The sequence below is a fragment of the Podarcis tiliguerta genome (assembly GCF_965153285.1).
Source record: "Podarcis tiliguerta genome assembly, chromosome: 11".
In the NCBI taxonomy this organism is placed as follows: Eukaryota; Metazoa; Chordata; class Lepidosauria; order Squamata; family Lacertidae; genus Podarcis; species Podarcis tiliguerta.
Genome location: NC_139544.1, coordinates 35,816,667 through 35,832,641, shown reverse-complemented (window position 1 = coordinate 35,832,641; position 15,975 = coordinate 35,816,667). Strand labels below are relative to the sequence as shown.

Sequence of the window (15,975 nt, the reverse complement as noted above, 5' to 3'; positions counted from 1 at the left end):
CCAATGTCATCATGGGCACATGATCGTTAATTAGGTTCAGGCTGCATCACATGGAAGTCACTTTGAACATGTGAGCCAGCCATTAAATAGACTGCTCAAATTTTAGAAGATATCCCTCATCATCCCTAGGGAATGGTGAAGGAATGTGAAACAGCCACCTTCCTAAAGCTAAAGTGTGGTGGGTGGGTGGCTTGTCAATAGGAAAGATAATGGCTTAATCCCATATCTCTTCACCCCACTAAACAAACATTCTCCTTCACAGGCAGCAATCTCAAAAAGAAAAAACCTTTGTTTTTCACCTAACCACAAAGCCTAGCAAGGTAATGCACCATAGAACACACCTGTGGAACAGCTCTTAAACTTTGATCCATGAGAGTGAGCACTTTGAAAGCTCAAAAGCCTTAGACAAAGAAGACAGAGGTGTCATGGTATGAAGGCACAAAATAGCCATGTGCCTTGTGAGTTGACAATGAGATAGCTAGTCACATTAAGCAGCTCAGATGGGACTTGGCCTTAAACTGGTCAGCAGCACTCTCTGCTGCTCTAACACCACTTGAAAACAAATAATGCCAAAACATTGGAGACTTTCTAAGTAGGCAAACAGTTAGAGGGCCTTCTGTAAGGTGGTTTTTTGTTTTTCTTTGTGTCTCTTTTTTACATTTTAATGTGTTCTGCTGTTACTTCATTTTACTGATTGTGTTATCTAATCACAGCTCCAGGCCTACAATGAGGCAGAGTGTGGTAGCTGCCTTGGGCAGCAGATGCTGAGATGCAGGGAGTGGCCAGAGCTGTGTCAGGTGGCCCCTGCAACAGCCTGCTGCCCTCAACTATAGTGGAAGACAGTGTCCTTTCAGCAGTACTGGAGTAAGATTAAACTACCAGTCCAGTTGGCTTCTGTATGTGCCCAGGGGGTGGGTGCCATCTTGTCCATCTTGTCAGACAGCAAAATGTCTTAAGGTGGCCCTGCCTAATCATAACAAGCTCATACCCTAATTACACTGGGGGTGGAGATACATAAATGGAAGTTACCATATCCTATACCAGAACAGCCAGGGGGCAGGGAATGTAACTAGGAAAATTCCAAAATGGTAGGGAAATGGCAGGCATTCCTCAAGCATCCTTAAACACACTGCCAAAGCCTATGAGTCAGAGGTTGTACCAGTGACAACACTCACATGGCATCCACAAATGGAAGACACTTAGAGTTGTATTCAGCTACCTTTTACTCAGAGTAGACTCACTGAAACAAATGACCATGACTAACTTTGGTCTATTAATTTTAATGGAACTACTCTGAGTAAAGATTAGTCGACTACAACCCAATGAACTCATGATAATGGGGGCACACACAACCGTTCCCCACACAACATGCAATATGATTCCAAAGTGCACCCGAAGTTAGAAATCCCAAAAGGCAGTTATACTCTTCAATATAACTGCTATGGTAACAATACAAGGTCCAAGTACAATATTAAACATCAGATTGATACCAATGATCAATCATTGGATTTGTGTACTAGATTTGTGTACTAGAGATCCAAGGTGACATCTTAATAGTCCCTTCCTAAAACATGGGATTCTTCACACACACACCCCTCAGTTGAGGAAAATAATGTGTATTTCTTAATATAAGAGATGGTACTCATTTTACAATATTCAGAGAAACTGTCTGCAGAAATTGAGATCAAATAGGATTTCTGGTACCTATATTGAAATGCTTTTATAATGCCATTAAAAAGCCTGTCTATATTCAGAAGTTCAGACTTCCTGTAAGTTCCCCATATGCTCTGCACTGCACTACAATCTACCTGCCAAGTCAAGCTTTTGCATCTTCTTGCATCTTCCCTAACTTTCACCGCCTCACCAGTGGCGGAGCTTCATGCTCCGGCACCACAGGGCGGAGAGCAGGCGGGGGTGGGGCTGGCACGCCGCCTGCGGGGGCATGGCACCCAGCACGAGCGGGGGAGCAGCCGCGATGGCACCCCACCGGGATCGCGCTGCCAGGGGTGGTGCATTCCCCCCACACTCCTCTTCTTCCGCCAGTGCTCCTCACCCTTCCAAAGTGATAATATTATTCATATTCTGAGGCATAACTACAAAGAAAATACTTTGACACTGAACAAATCTCTCTCTCTCTCTGTTATGGATTAAGAGAATTAGTAGCTAACAATTCTATGTAAGAATTTTAATGTTATGCAGGCATACATTTTTATGGAGGGGAAAGCAGAAAACACCTGGAATTATAACATCCTTTATACTGCAAGTGTCATATTATGGTTTTTTGGTGATTACGTCAATTTAGTTTTTCACGTATTATTAATAATTCCTCATTACATAAAATTATTACTAAACTGGCAATTAAGTGGATGTGAAAGATCCATATGTTGAAGTGTTCATAACATTTCAATTATGAACTTCATATCAGATGTCTTCCAACATACATTAGTGACAGTAATGAACAAGTTCTTTGCCAAAGGTACCCAAATGAACTCATTCAGCTTTGTAGTGTATCTTATTATTATCAGTCTTGAATTGGTTGATCATCTCCCTTCTGTAGATTTAGAGATATTGGATTTTGTGAAAGAACTTTGAGTTATGTACTTTTATGGAAAAGTAAACACCCAAAGTTTTTTGCGTATTTGCATGTACTGAAATGAATTTTGTGAATGTTTCAAATTGCTAAATACTCTGTCATGTAAAACCTCAAAAAGAGGGTTGAATAAAGACAAATGAGCTGTCTGGAATAGGTTGAACTATTTATACAGCCATTCTGACATGCAAATCCACTGAAAATATGAACTTGTGCTGACTGCACCCAGGCAAACAGTCTTTGGAACTGATCCCCAAACACGGCCATTTCTCAAGTTTCCTGCCCTTTGAAAGCTTGTTTCTCCATTCTTTATACATTTCCTAACCGTTAATGTTTCCTGGTGTAAGGAAATCTACATGTTCTTTCCTTTAGTTTAACATCTTTATTCTTGCTCTGTCTTTGCTGACCACTTAGATTAACTGTCCCATTCTCTCGTGGATGTTCTATAAATCAAACACTTTATTGTACATTTCAAAGGCAAACAGAGGAGATGAGGGAAGAAAAAAGTAATCTGGTGAGCAACCAACCATTTTGTAGTTTATAAAACTCCTCCCTGTCTTTGCAGAACATCCTCTTTATGAAAGGAACCAGGGATGCTGCAGGCTAGTCGGCAGTTTTACAGATACAGGCTAATTAATGCCTGTAAAAGATTTCTCTTGGACATTAGGGTGGTAGCTTGACCTTTCTTGACTATTCTTAATTTTCCACACAGACCCTTTGGCAAGGCCTATTTTGGGACATAGATATTCAGCCCATCAACTTGGCATTGGTACTGCTATTATTTGGCGTCATTCTTTAATACATTATGTAGCATTTGTCTGTTAGAAAAATGCCTCAATCTCTGTTCATGGAAAATATTTGAAGAATCCTACTGTTCATATTTTTATAGATAGCTTCTGAGGCTGAAATACAAAAATCTGGGATTTAATCCAATATCTCCTAGGCCCACATCCAGCACCAAACTGATACTTACTGATGCCAAAATTGGGAAGTTCAAAGGAGGACTCTGGGCATGCAGAAAAAGACCTAACTCTGGCAGGCTTCTTTCTCTATGCCCTGGGTGACTGTGGATTCCACAATCTGCTCCAGAGTTCCAGTAGAGTGGATAGTCAGAACAGATTTCTTCTTAAAGGAAACATACAAACTAGCCATTAGACTGTTATCTGTTGCAGACAGGAGACCTTAGGCAGATTCATAAATAAGGAAGGGAAAACTGAATGAGAAATTTAGACTGAGAAAAGACTGAGGGAGGTAATTTTAAATAACTATGGGAATACATTACAATAGAGACGGAGAAGGTTCAGAAAAGGACAGCAAAAAAGATTAAGAGGTTAGAGCAACTCCCCTATGAAGAAAGGTTACAACTTTTGGGGCTTTTTAGTTTAGAAAAATGCTAAGGAGTATGATTGAGGTGCAGCATTTATAAACATGGCAGAAGAAAAACTCTAGGTTGGATCCATACTTCACCTTCCATGAACAGAAAGGCTTTTTCCATCCATGGAAAGCTTTTGATCAAGCAGAAGGGTCCTACTGTGGGAAGGGAGGCAACTCTTGCCTATTCTCCCTTCCTCCTCCAACATCCAGCTCATATACAATTCCCCAGAAAATTTAGTGTGGGGAATGAATAAAAGATGCCTTCCTCCCCTCTACTGGGAGGAGTGTTCCCCAAGCAGAACTCTACTTAGAGGGTACTCCTTCCTAAGGAAGCAAAGTCTGAATCTAAGGCATTATCATTGAGTAGAAAAATATTCTGACTCTAGAACTATTTCTATTTTTATGGAATTCCTCCTTCTGCTACCAAGAGCACCCAACATTTCTGTATTATATTTCTCTAATTGTATTAATCATAATGTGGACTGTTTGATTATCTCCCACAAGGTGACCAAATGTGCCTGTTGGCAGTTGTGAAGACAGATTTTGTTGCACAATACAACATTAATACAAATAGTTACATTCCCATATGAATGGAATGGAGGGTGTAGGTAAGAAATGAATTTCAGGAAGAGAAAGTGAGGCAAACTCCCACAGCTTGAATTCAAAGAGACACCTCCGCTTTCTGTTCCATAGTTATGTTTCTGCTATGTTCATTTGAAATATTTATATATTATGTATTATTTACATTTCAGTTCTTCACTGCATAATAATGCACTTTTAGCAAAAGTGCTATTTGTTTGCATTAACTCTTGGAACCATCACAATATGACATATTTATGTTTTTTGTTCGTTGCCTAAGGAAATTACTGGCGAAAAATACAAAAGCAAACTTTGCCTGTATTTGCCAGAATAAGCATATTTGTTTGAGAAATAAGGTTGGCAGAATGAATGGCCATGCATGTCTGATGCTGAAGTAAAGCACATTTGCGCCTAATTCATTGGAGAAATTGTTCAAGAACAGTTCATCTGTGTGGAAAATACAAGCCTTGTAATGCTGCCAATATCAGTGAGACCTTTGGTGATCAGCTAAGTAAATATTAGTCATGCAAGTTAGAACTGCCCTAGAGTGACTTTAACTCACACAATGAACCTCTCTAACATTGCAGGCTATTCTGGAGGGAATACGGTACATTAAATATCCTTGTTTGGTCTAATTCCTTTACTCCTCCACTATTTTGTCTTCTCCCATTGACCTATGCCACTTAGTTTGCATTTAGTGCATGCTGCATTTAGTGTGTGCTTTCCTAAGGCGCTTGCTATATTTTCGGAAAGAGGACGCTGAATTTTTTTTTTCCAGTCCCACTTATACAAGTAACATTTGAAATGTCAGTGTGACCTGTTCAGCATTCTAACAAAAGATTACTAAATTTTACATGGAAAAATAACTGTAATAGGCACTTTATTTTAAATTACTTGGGCACAAAATGAGAACGGTATATCTATGAAAAGCTCTCCAGCTGTAACATTCCAAAGTTGCTGCCACATGAACGGCCACAATCACATAGAGAATCTCCACACAGCTGTCACCAGGAATGTGTAGTGGTGGCCTGAAAACTCTTAGAGTGACAGAGGTAATCTGTGTGCTATGACTTGCCATATGTTACAACTGAAGTGTGAGTGATGAACTTGCCACAGGGATGCTGCTTCTGGTGGCATCCTCCTGGGCAGATTAATGCTAAACTATGCATTCAGGGAATGCTCTTTGAGGTTGATCAAAAAACTGTCAACACTGTTATTAATATTTAAATGGCAGTGAAGTTGAACTTGCACACCAACCAAAATCAACAGTTCATTAAAAATCTGGATGAAACTGATTCTGGGCTGCCCTATGATGAGATGGTCTGAACCTGAAGTTTGGGTTGCCCTGCGATGAGATGGTCTGGACCTGATTTCAACTCTTTATAGTGCCTTTTGTTTCTTTATGGATTTTGAATGAATTATTAACACTTTTACATTACTATCTTTGGCTGTTGTGTTCTTGACCCTTCATCCAAGAGCCTGCAAATGGTTTCAATAATACAGAAGTTAAATGACTTGGCCTCCCCGCCACAACCTCCCCCCCCCCAAAAAAAATTGCTAATTGTATGCTTATCTCTACAATTATAAAAACAGGTGATTTGGAGGTGAGGCATGTAAGGCAATGCAGTTATATAGGGCATTACATATGCACCTACTGTTCCAGGGGAAAATACCCTATTATTTTCATACGAATTTTAAACATGCAGTTTTAAAAATCCTCATTTATCAAATCAGCTTCCCCAGTAATATTCCAGTTCAGCTATGAGTACACATAGCAACTCAATTTCATATCTAAATTAAATTTCATAGTGAATTGCCTGGCAGGCTGAGAATGAATTAAATAAAAATATGTTGTCACATTCTTTTGCCCATCTTTGATTATAATTCCTTCCCAACCTAGTGCCCCCCAGATGTTGTTCGATTACAACAGGAATGTCAAAAGTCCGCTTTGGGGGCCTAATCCGGCCTACCAGTTGATTTAATCGGGCCCAACAACTCCAACCCTAAAAAAAGGTCAACAACTTTGGTTAGCCCTTCTGACCCTCTTTGAAAAAAGTTTGGACACCACTGGATGACAACTTCCATCAGCCCCAGTTACCATAGCCAATAATCTGGGATGGTGGGAGTTGTAGTCCAGAATTATCTAGAGGTCACCAGCTTGGGGAAGGCAGGATACATACTTGTTAGTCATTATATTTAGTTGTTATATGGCTCTGTGTTCTTTACATTGTATGTGCCATATCAGAGGCTTTCAAGGTGGCTCATAGTTAAGCATTTCGACTTTTCCGCAAATACTGTGCATTGTTCGTGTCATTATGTAAAAAGTATCAAGCTAGGATAAACAGGTGGTGTTGCTATTCCTCCAGGGGCCTCCGGCTCCTGAGTCTGGCACTGCTCCAGCAGCTTCTGGTAGCCGAGGGCGCCACTCGCCGCCGCCATCACCGCCACTGGCATCTTCACGCCCGCTCCAACCCAGGCCAGCAGGCAGTGGGGTGTTTCCTCCAAGGTGGGCAGGCAGGCGCTCTCACCAGTCTCCCTCAGCTTCCGCTTCCAGCCCAGAGAAGCATCTTGACTTTTAACACAACTACCACATAGCAGGAAAGCTGTCAGACCATCCTGGGCTCTTCTCTACAAATAATGAGTTTACTACAAACCAAATTGGACAGCAGTCTGATTTACATGGTCATCATGTGTTACGGTATTTCAAGTAAGCTTTGTCTGCTACCCAATCTAAAAATCAGCAAGCTGCTGTTTCAACTCTTTCTACTAGAGCATTCATCCACTTCAAAGTTAAAGCTAGTTCTTTAAATTAAAGTCTCTCCTTTCCAGATTTATTTCTCATTGACTCTATAATTATATAATTAAAGCTAATATAAGTAATTTAAACATTTAATTTATTTAATGGCATTGAGGAAAGTGTTTAAGGTCAAAGGAGACCTAAGGTCTTGGAGTCTAGCTGAAGTCATGATTCATGAGTGAATTTTCAAGCAGTGATTCTAGTTAGTTAGGTGTCATTGCAAGGCTAATGATCAAAGGTCTTAAAGAGACAGCAGCAGTCACTTTGCTCTGCTGTTCAGAATTGTGTGAGAGTTAATATATGTTTAAGAGCAGCAGAACTTGAAGTATTTCTACCATACAATAGGGCACATAGGAGGACATTTAAGCCTCACCCCTTCTCACTTACCCACATTCATTTAAACAGCTCTAGGTATTATATTAAAAAGCTTTTTGTAAAAAAGAAAAAAATACTGAATTGCGCTTTGGCAGGATATTTGCATAAATACTAGGGCTACAATATTTCGTTAATTACGCTGCGATCCAAAACATACTTAACTAAGAGTAAGTCCCAGGGACTAACTTCTGAGAATCATAGAACCATAGAATTTTAGAGTTGAAAGGTACCTTGAGAGTCATCTAGTCCAACCCCCTGCAGTGTTGAAATATTTTGCCCAACATGGGGCTCAGACACACATACACACAACTCTGAAATTAAGAGTCTCATGCTCTACCGGCTGAGGTATCCCAGCTGTCGAAGATACACATATTTTATTTCCAGTGCTCTGAAGTTTTGAATGTCTGCTGTGTGTCAATTTGGGCACAGCCAATTGTGGAAAAGCAGCATATAAATAAAATCAATCAGTTAGTCACAGGTATCAGCCAATCAGTGCTGGATTCAGACACATACTTCCAACTTCCAGAACTTCCCTCTCTGAACTCAGCCCTAAAAAGTACATGTATGAATGAAATATAATGAGTGCACTTTTAAAGCAATCTTACCACCAAAAATATGTAGGTCTGCAGTATCCTGAGATAGTCCTTGCTATAACATGTGCATTCATCATCTAAAAACACAGGATGCATGCTTTCCCCCCTGAAAGCTATTATTTTACTGATGCACAAGTGTATGTAGATCAGATTAACTGATTGACTAATCCTCATGCAATTGATTAACATTTCTTTAATCAGGTGACAGAGCCAATGAATATGCATAAATTTGTGCCACTTGATGCAGAAAGAAATTAGTCCTAAGTGCCTTCCTCTATCTCATGCAGAGATTGTGTTTCAAGTTGCTTCATTACAAGCTAAGAATAGTGATAAAGTTCAAAAATGTAGATACGATGCAGAAGACATTTTAGGAAGTTTTTAAATTAATTTAATAAATAATAATAATCACTCAAAAATGTAGTCTCTACCAAGATCCAGACCCTTGAATCAACTTAGATTATTGTACAAAAGGGTGCTGTCATGTTCTGAGGATTATGGGTGCCTACATATGAATACCATCGGGTCTGCTTAACCGTCCGACTGTATGAGCCATTTTAAGTAAAAGAAAAACCTACAGCTCCAAAAATGATTCTGAAATAGCATTTATTCCACGCTCCAAAATGTTTCCCCTTCCCAACAAGCATCTATTCCCTCATGTTTGATTGGAGCTACAGTCAATTTGTTCTCATCAAACTCATTAGTCAGATGCTGAATAAGTAATAATACTACGGGGCCAGTTTTTGATGAAAATAAGATCTAAGGCTAAATATTATCAGTGTTTCAATAATGGTGCTATCTTCTTAGTAGCTTGTTTAAACAGGACATTTAAAAAATGAACCTTCTGAGTAGTCTTGTGCGACAGGCGCAATGGCACTTTCCCCTCTCACACTGGTGGACCCGCTCTCACTCAGATAAATTATGCCCCCCCCCCCTTACTGAACAACCCTTTCCCCAAAGGTTTCTTTTGCTTTCCTCTTAAAATTCTAGCCCAGAGTATCCTGCAGAGGGGACCTCTATGAGGGGATAACTAGTAAGTTTATTTAAGGCAAGATAGTATATAACACACATGGATTATACTTAGCTTATTTCAAGAATACAGTGCGATTTTTACTTTATTCGTCCTCAGTGGTTTTTGAGTTATAGGCTTGGTTCCTTTATACAGTGATACTTTCTTTCAGTTATCCATCCCCTTTAACACTCTCGCTCCTGAGGTACTTTAAGTAATAGACCAAAGGGCTCTCCACCACCCCACCCCCCTTTACAGTACTCTGTTTGGGAGTTTCTTCTTTTCCTTAGAAGAATCTCTCCCCTCCAGACTAGATTTGAGTCCCAAGTAGGCTGCTCCTTTCCAGCTCCTGCTTCTAAGGCTCAACCTCTGCCTCCCAGTAAAATTCTGGTCTATTCCTCCTACAGGACACCACACTCTGTCCTTCACAATACGCTCAGAGTGAATGTTTCTACCCAGAACCAACTCTTTCTCCCATTCTCTCTTTATACCTCAACCTGTCTCCCTATCTCCTAACCTCTCCAACCTCAATTCCAACCCTCCAAAACCAACCCCCAATTCCTAACTCCCTGTCTCTCCTCAAATCATCTCCTATTGCTCCCTCCTGGAACCACGGCCAATCAGAGGCTGCCCCGTTCATTAACCATTTGCTGGCAGGGAAAGAAAAGAAGAACAAAAAGAAACACTTGTTAATTCAACCGGTCCAGCAAAATAAACTTTTCCATCACAGTCATGATGTCTGAGCCTCATGCAGAGGTCTTTCAAGTGACAATAGGATATTCTTTATTCAATGATACTTCAGTTATGGCTTGATGACAGAAGCATATTACTTTGGGCTTGAATTAGAATATATCATCTGTGTTGCTTCATTCATTAGTCTAACATTTCATAGTGAGGAAGGATGCAAATGAATTTGGGGAAACTATTAGAAGCTGGAATAATCACTGGACTAATTAATATGTCTTAGCTACTAATTTTTTTTTTTTTTAGGGGACGCGGGTGGCGCTGTGGGTTAAACCACAGACCCTAGGACTTCCCAATCAGAAGGTTGGCGGTTCGAATCCCCGCGATGGGGTGAGCTCCTGTTGCTCGGTCCCTACTTCTGCCAACCTAGCAGTTTGAAAGCACGTCAAAGTGCAAGTACATAAATAGGTACCGCTCTGGCGGGAAGGTAAACGGCGTTTCCGTGTGCTGCTCTGGTTTGTCAGAAGCGGCTTAGTCATGCTGGCCACATGACCGGGGAGCTGTACGCCGGCTCCCTCGGCCAATAAAGCGAGATGAGCGCCGCAACCCCAGAGTCGGCCACGACTGGACCTAATGGTCAGGGGTCCCTTTACCTTTACTAATTTTTAGAGCTGCACAAGGAATGAGTCAGAAGAACCATCAAGGAATACACACACACACACACACACACACACACACACACATACATATACTAAACCATGTTTAATCCTTTTGTCTGGTTAGTTCAACATACCACACCACTTCCACTGAACTATCCATGTTTGGAGCCTCAGTAATCAATAAATGATCCCCAAACTACCTTTCCTGGGCTCTTGGGTAAATGAAGCCTTGAAGCCAACAATCTTGATCAACTATTTCAGTTCACTTGAGGTCCCCCCCATGTCACAGGATTTGTAACTTGGTTCAGGATCAGGGCAGATTTCATGGCTACCATGGGGCTGGCCCAACATGTCGTCCCCCCAATGCATGTGACAGTCTACACTCTGGACTTTGTTTTCTCAACTGGGCATAAAGAGAGTGATCTGAAAGTTGGGGATGTTTACATCCATCTCTTGTCATGGTCAGATCACTTCCTGTTAAGATTTAGGCTTTCAGCACCTTTACCCTCTGCAGAGGTAGGGGACTTACTAGGATGGTCTGCCCTCAGAGGCTGATAGATCCAATGGGTTTCCAGAATGCCCTCGGGGATTTGTCTGGATGCTATGACTGGCACACCTGTCAAAACCCATGCCAAACTATGGAACGTCCAAATGACCTGGGCCATTGACACTATTGCTCCTGAGCACCCTTCTCCTGCTTCATGGAGCCCACTTAACTCAACAGTATACTCCAGAACTTAGGGCAATGAGACAAGCTGGAAGACAGCTTGAATGCAACTGGAGGAAACCCCAGTCAAATACAACTGAGCTCTGGTGAGGGTTCATCATCAAGCCTACTTGGTGGCAGTGAAGGCAGCAGAGAAGGTATACTTTGCTGCTTTCATTGCATCCTCACTACGCTGTCCAGCAGAGCTTTTACAGGTAGTACAGGGCCTTTAACAGTCTTGATCTCTGGATGTGGTAGAACCAACACTAACTCTGTTTGTTGCTGTTGTTAATTGTTATCGTTGTTATTGGTTTCTATTGATTTATTGATTTGTTGCTTGTATGTGACATTTTGTTTTTAATGTTTGATTTTTGTTTTTTAATATGTTGTAAGCTGCCTAGAGTGGCTGGGGAAACCCAGCCAGATGGGCAAGATATAAATATTATTATTATTATTATTATTATTATTATTATTATTCGATATGACTTGTATGCAAAGCATTTTGAAGATAAAACTGCTTGCATCCACTGAGATCTTGATTCTACTGTTACATCATATGAATCTCAAGGTGTCCAGAACACTGTCTAGTCCTGTTATGTTGGATGAGTTTGTTAGTAAGGCTCAAGGACATGGGCAAGGTGCCTGGATTGGTCAGGGCGATCATTTGTGCTCTAGACCCTTATCCCTCTTGGCTGATAAAAACTAGCAGGGAGGGGACAGCTGGCTGGACCAGGAAAGTGATTAATGCTTCCCTGTGAGAGGGAGTAGTCCACAGCTTTCCAAACTGTGTTGCAATACATTACGTAGTCTGTCAGCTGCAGTATATAGGTGTGTCACGCAAACACTCCCCACGCTCCTCCGGGGCTGGAAAGGGGTTAGTTTAACCTCAGAAAAACTGAATTACTGTGTCATGAAATGATGCATGTCTAAAAAGTGTGTCACCCACATGAAAAGTTTGGAAAGCTCTGGGGTTGGCCCTGCCTGCTTGAAGGAGGCAGTGGTAAAACCACTCCTTAAAAAACCCTCCCTGCATTTGGCCAGTTGCCAATTTGCCCTTCTTGAGAAAGATTCTTAAGCAAGCAATCTTGGAGGAAACTGATGTTCTAGATCCATTCCATTTCAATTGGAGTTTAGGCCCAGTTTTGGCACAGAAACTGCTTTAGGCACGCTGTATGGTTTAAATGCCCCAGAAAATATGATCCCAGTACAGAAGACATTGCTCACTATACCTAGGGATGGCCAAATAAAAGAAGGGCTTCCTAATGTGCATAAGAGAGATAGTCAGCAGGTGTAACTTGTATGACAAATTCATCTACTGAAATTCCTCTTCTGTGCAAAAATTAAAGATGCAAGAGCCTTGTGCTGTTCTTCACCTGACCACTCTAGCTACTCCAGTGTGATGACACAAAGCACAATATTACTAGCAGCACGTTGAGAAACTGGTGGAAATGTTTAGGACATAACTATCCACAGACAGTAGTCCTAGTGAGTAAATATAGTTTGCACCAAGATCTATAGATGATGGTGCTGCTGTCTGCCAGGAGCTGACTGCTGTCTCAAGCTAGCAGGAAGAGAGGAAAAGTATTTTTTGTCCTGTTTGCATTAGACACAAAACCCACAATACATAAAGATGCTACTTTTCTGGCCAATCTTGTTCATTGCCTGATATGCTGCTTATGTAATTCTAAGTATTTAGTGTTGATTTTTAATGTGCTTATCCAAAGCATTAATTCCTATCTAATTAATTTGCAGCTAAATAGTTGACATGTTTGATTTGAGAGGATACTGGAGGAGGATGGCAACACCTCTGGCCATGCAGCAAACTAGCAAAAATGAACCTTTTCATACACACACACCAAATCTAAACTGACAACTAAAAACCTCTTAGTTGCTCCCAATGCCTAATCCAATTTTGGGTTCAGGGGCAAATAGTGTAAAAAATAAAAAGGATGCATACAGCTAAGGAGAATGTCCTTCTTTCCTTTCCTTTAAAGGATAAATTAGGGCATGTCCCCCACCCTTTTGCTAGAACTATTTATCTTCATGCCCTTTAGGCAAGAATCGCTTCTTAGTTTGGACTGCATGACTGCGATTATGCATAACTACAGAGTTAAACATTATGATGAGACACATAATTTATTTCTTCAGTAATTTGTGTGTGTGAGAGAGAGTGAGTGAGTGAGAGAGAACGAGAACTATTGCAAGCTCCTGGAGTTTGCAGCCTGCAAATTTTCTCTCTCTCTCTCTTTCCTATTGACCACTTGTTAAATCTTTTTGTTTGTTTCCCGCCATTCCCCAGGGACCGGCAGACAGACAGCCTTGCCAGATTCATTTTCTGATCAAAGCTGTTTGATTTGGTCAATTTTGCCACATTGGAGACGTTCTCTATTACAGAGATAAATAGCCTTGGGCTAACTGTCAACGAAAACTTGTAAGCTAATAAATTATTCCAATTTCTTCCTGCGGATTTCTCTGGAGACAGCCCTAGGAAATACACTTTTTGATTAGTAAATTTCTCTGTGTGTGTGTCTGGACATTCAAATGTGTCGACTTTGATTAGCACCATTGCTTTTCAAGTAGACGCTGGCTGAGGGGCTGTCAGTTGCAGGCAGCCCTGATGCATAATGCATCAACTGGGCCCGGAAACAAGGAGCCTCATCCAAGGCTAGAAAGGCGGGAAAATTGCCCCAACAACCCTTTGCCACCTAGGGAGCTCTCCAAGTTGCAAAGATTTTTTGGCATTGGACAACACAAAACCATTGTGATCAGCTGGAACTGCACCAAGGGCTTGGATGCTCGTCATGGGGCAAACACTTGTATAAGGTGCCCTGAGGAAATTAACAGACCTCATCCAAGCCACTCCTTCCTTTTAAACCAAACTCTGATGCTTCTTGCCTCCCACCTCCATCCCAAGGAGGATCAAATTTTGCTTCACCTCCTACTTAGATTTCCTTTTGTCTGTTGTTTGCCTACTGCAGGTTGTTATAAAAACAATATTTTGGCTATAACAAATCAATCGGTGCGTGTGAACACAAACACACAGATCATTTATCAACGGCAAAATACCCTAAATTATGACCTTTCTAAAACCTATCAGAAGGGCAAGGGAATGCATAACGTAAATTAAACTTTGAAGGGTCAGCGGTTTTTACTTTCACTATTCATCTTTCTTTCACCTTATAGGTTTAAGAACAAGAGTGCTGTGTAATTACATTTCAATGGGGTGCAGCGGTTCATTATTCTCTGCTATACCAATCTACTGCAACATTTCCAATGCAGTCAGGTACGTTTGAGCAGATATTAGTTAGTGTAAGAGCACACTTGCTCTTTTGGACTGATAACATCTTTTAATGCGGAGCAGGGCAATCATCTTCAAAGAACTAGTAGGAAAGGGGGAGGGAGGGGAAAGATGGGGAAATATGAAACAAAATCAATGTACCTGTTTATATTTTCTTTCAAAAAGCCAAAGTGTTCTAAGACTTTCTTTTTTCCTTCCCTTGCTATTATTTGGCTTTTCCAGTTCTTTTCCCTCCTTCCATTTTGTTCTTGTGCTGGAGCCTACCCCACTGGTGGAGACAGGCGACTTCCAAGCACAAAGTCAAAAAATGCCAGATTTTGTTTATGTATCTGATGGCATGAATCCAAAAGTGACCCAGGCAATAGCCTTGCAATTTGGCCACCCGGAATTTGCACTGAGCATAGCAGCAAATGAATGACTTGCATGACAAGGCCATAAAGTAGCAATTCCTAGAATTAAACTAGCTTTGTCCTGTTGAATTCAACAAAACTGATACCTAGGAGCTAAAGAGCTGTGCTATCAAACTCTGTTGGAAACACCAGATTAGTTTCTTACCCTTCGTTGGTAAAGCAGTCAGTATACTTTTATTTACTGGGCTTGCAAGTCTTAGGGTCAAGATATGTCAACATATCAAAGCATTTCACTTTAAGTGGCCTGAGGATCCCTGCCTAAATCTGCAACCCTAGACATAGGTTTCATTCATTTTGATGGGAAGGAACATGTTTATAGGTTCACAATCTTAAATTAACTGAATAATAGAGATTCAATGGAGCCTTCATTTCCCACCTACTTTTAATCAAAGTCATAATATTTTCACTATGGTGACCCATTTCACTATGACCTCTGTAATAAGCTACTGTATTTAGTTTATCCAAATTCCTGATTTTTGGGGATGTAAACACATAACTGCAGGACCACAGTGTTTGAAAGGACTTAGGAGTCACCAAGCTTCCTGTCCAAAAGCAGCATCTCTTATTAAAAAGGCAAATGGCACTCTCATATAATCTTAGTGCTATATTTTGGGGCTTCAGACAAGGCTGCAGGCAAGAAATAATTGTAAAAATCAATCCAGATGGTTAAATGTAAAGAGCTAAGCCAAAAGATACAGAGGAAGGCAATTGTCCTACATATAAAGCTAGTTAGTTTATACTGAGCCAGTCTGTTGATCTGTCTGACTGGCAGTCTCAAATAGAGGGCCTCAAGTTCCTTTAAATACAGTTGACTCCCCACTTATGTGGGGTTACGTTCTGGGGCCCTGCATGCATAAATGAAATCACGTGAAGTGGGGAGCGCCCTCTAAACACTCTTCAAACG

At 40.9% G+C, this 15,975-nt stretch overlaps 2 long non-coding RNA genes across 9 annotated transcripts in view; one reads left to right on the top strand and one right to left on the bottom strand.

Annotated features, from left to right (window-relative positions):
• The window catches only part of LOC310660075, a 129,945-nt gene that overhangs the window by 92,658 nt on the left and 21,312 nt on the right, over positions 1 to 15,975 (bottom strand). The gene's annotated exons all lie outside the window — the stretch shown is intronic.
• Positions 5,535 to 15,975, top strand: part of LOC310660163 — a 37,830-nt gene continuing 27,389 nt past the window's right edge. For all 3 annotated transcript variants that reach the window (XR_014503259.1, XR_014503260.1, XR_014503261.1), the window contains exons 1-2: positions 5,535 to 5,595; positions 14,547 to 14,646. This is a non-coding gene — a long non-coding RNA (uncharacterized lncRNA). The remainder of the gene's footprint in view (positions 5,596 to 14,546; positions 14,647 to 15,975) is intronic.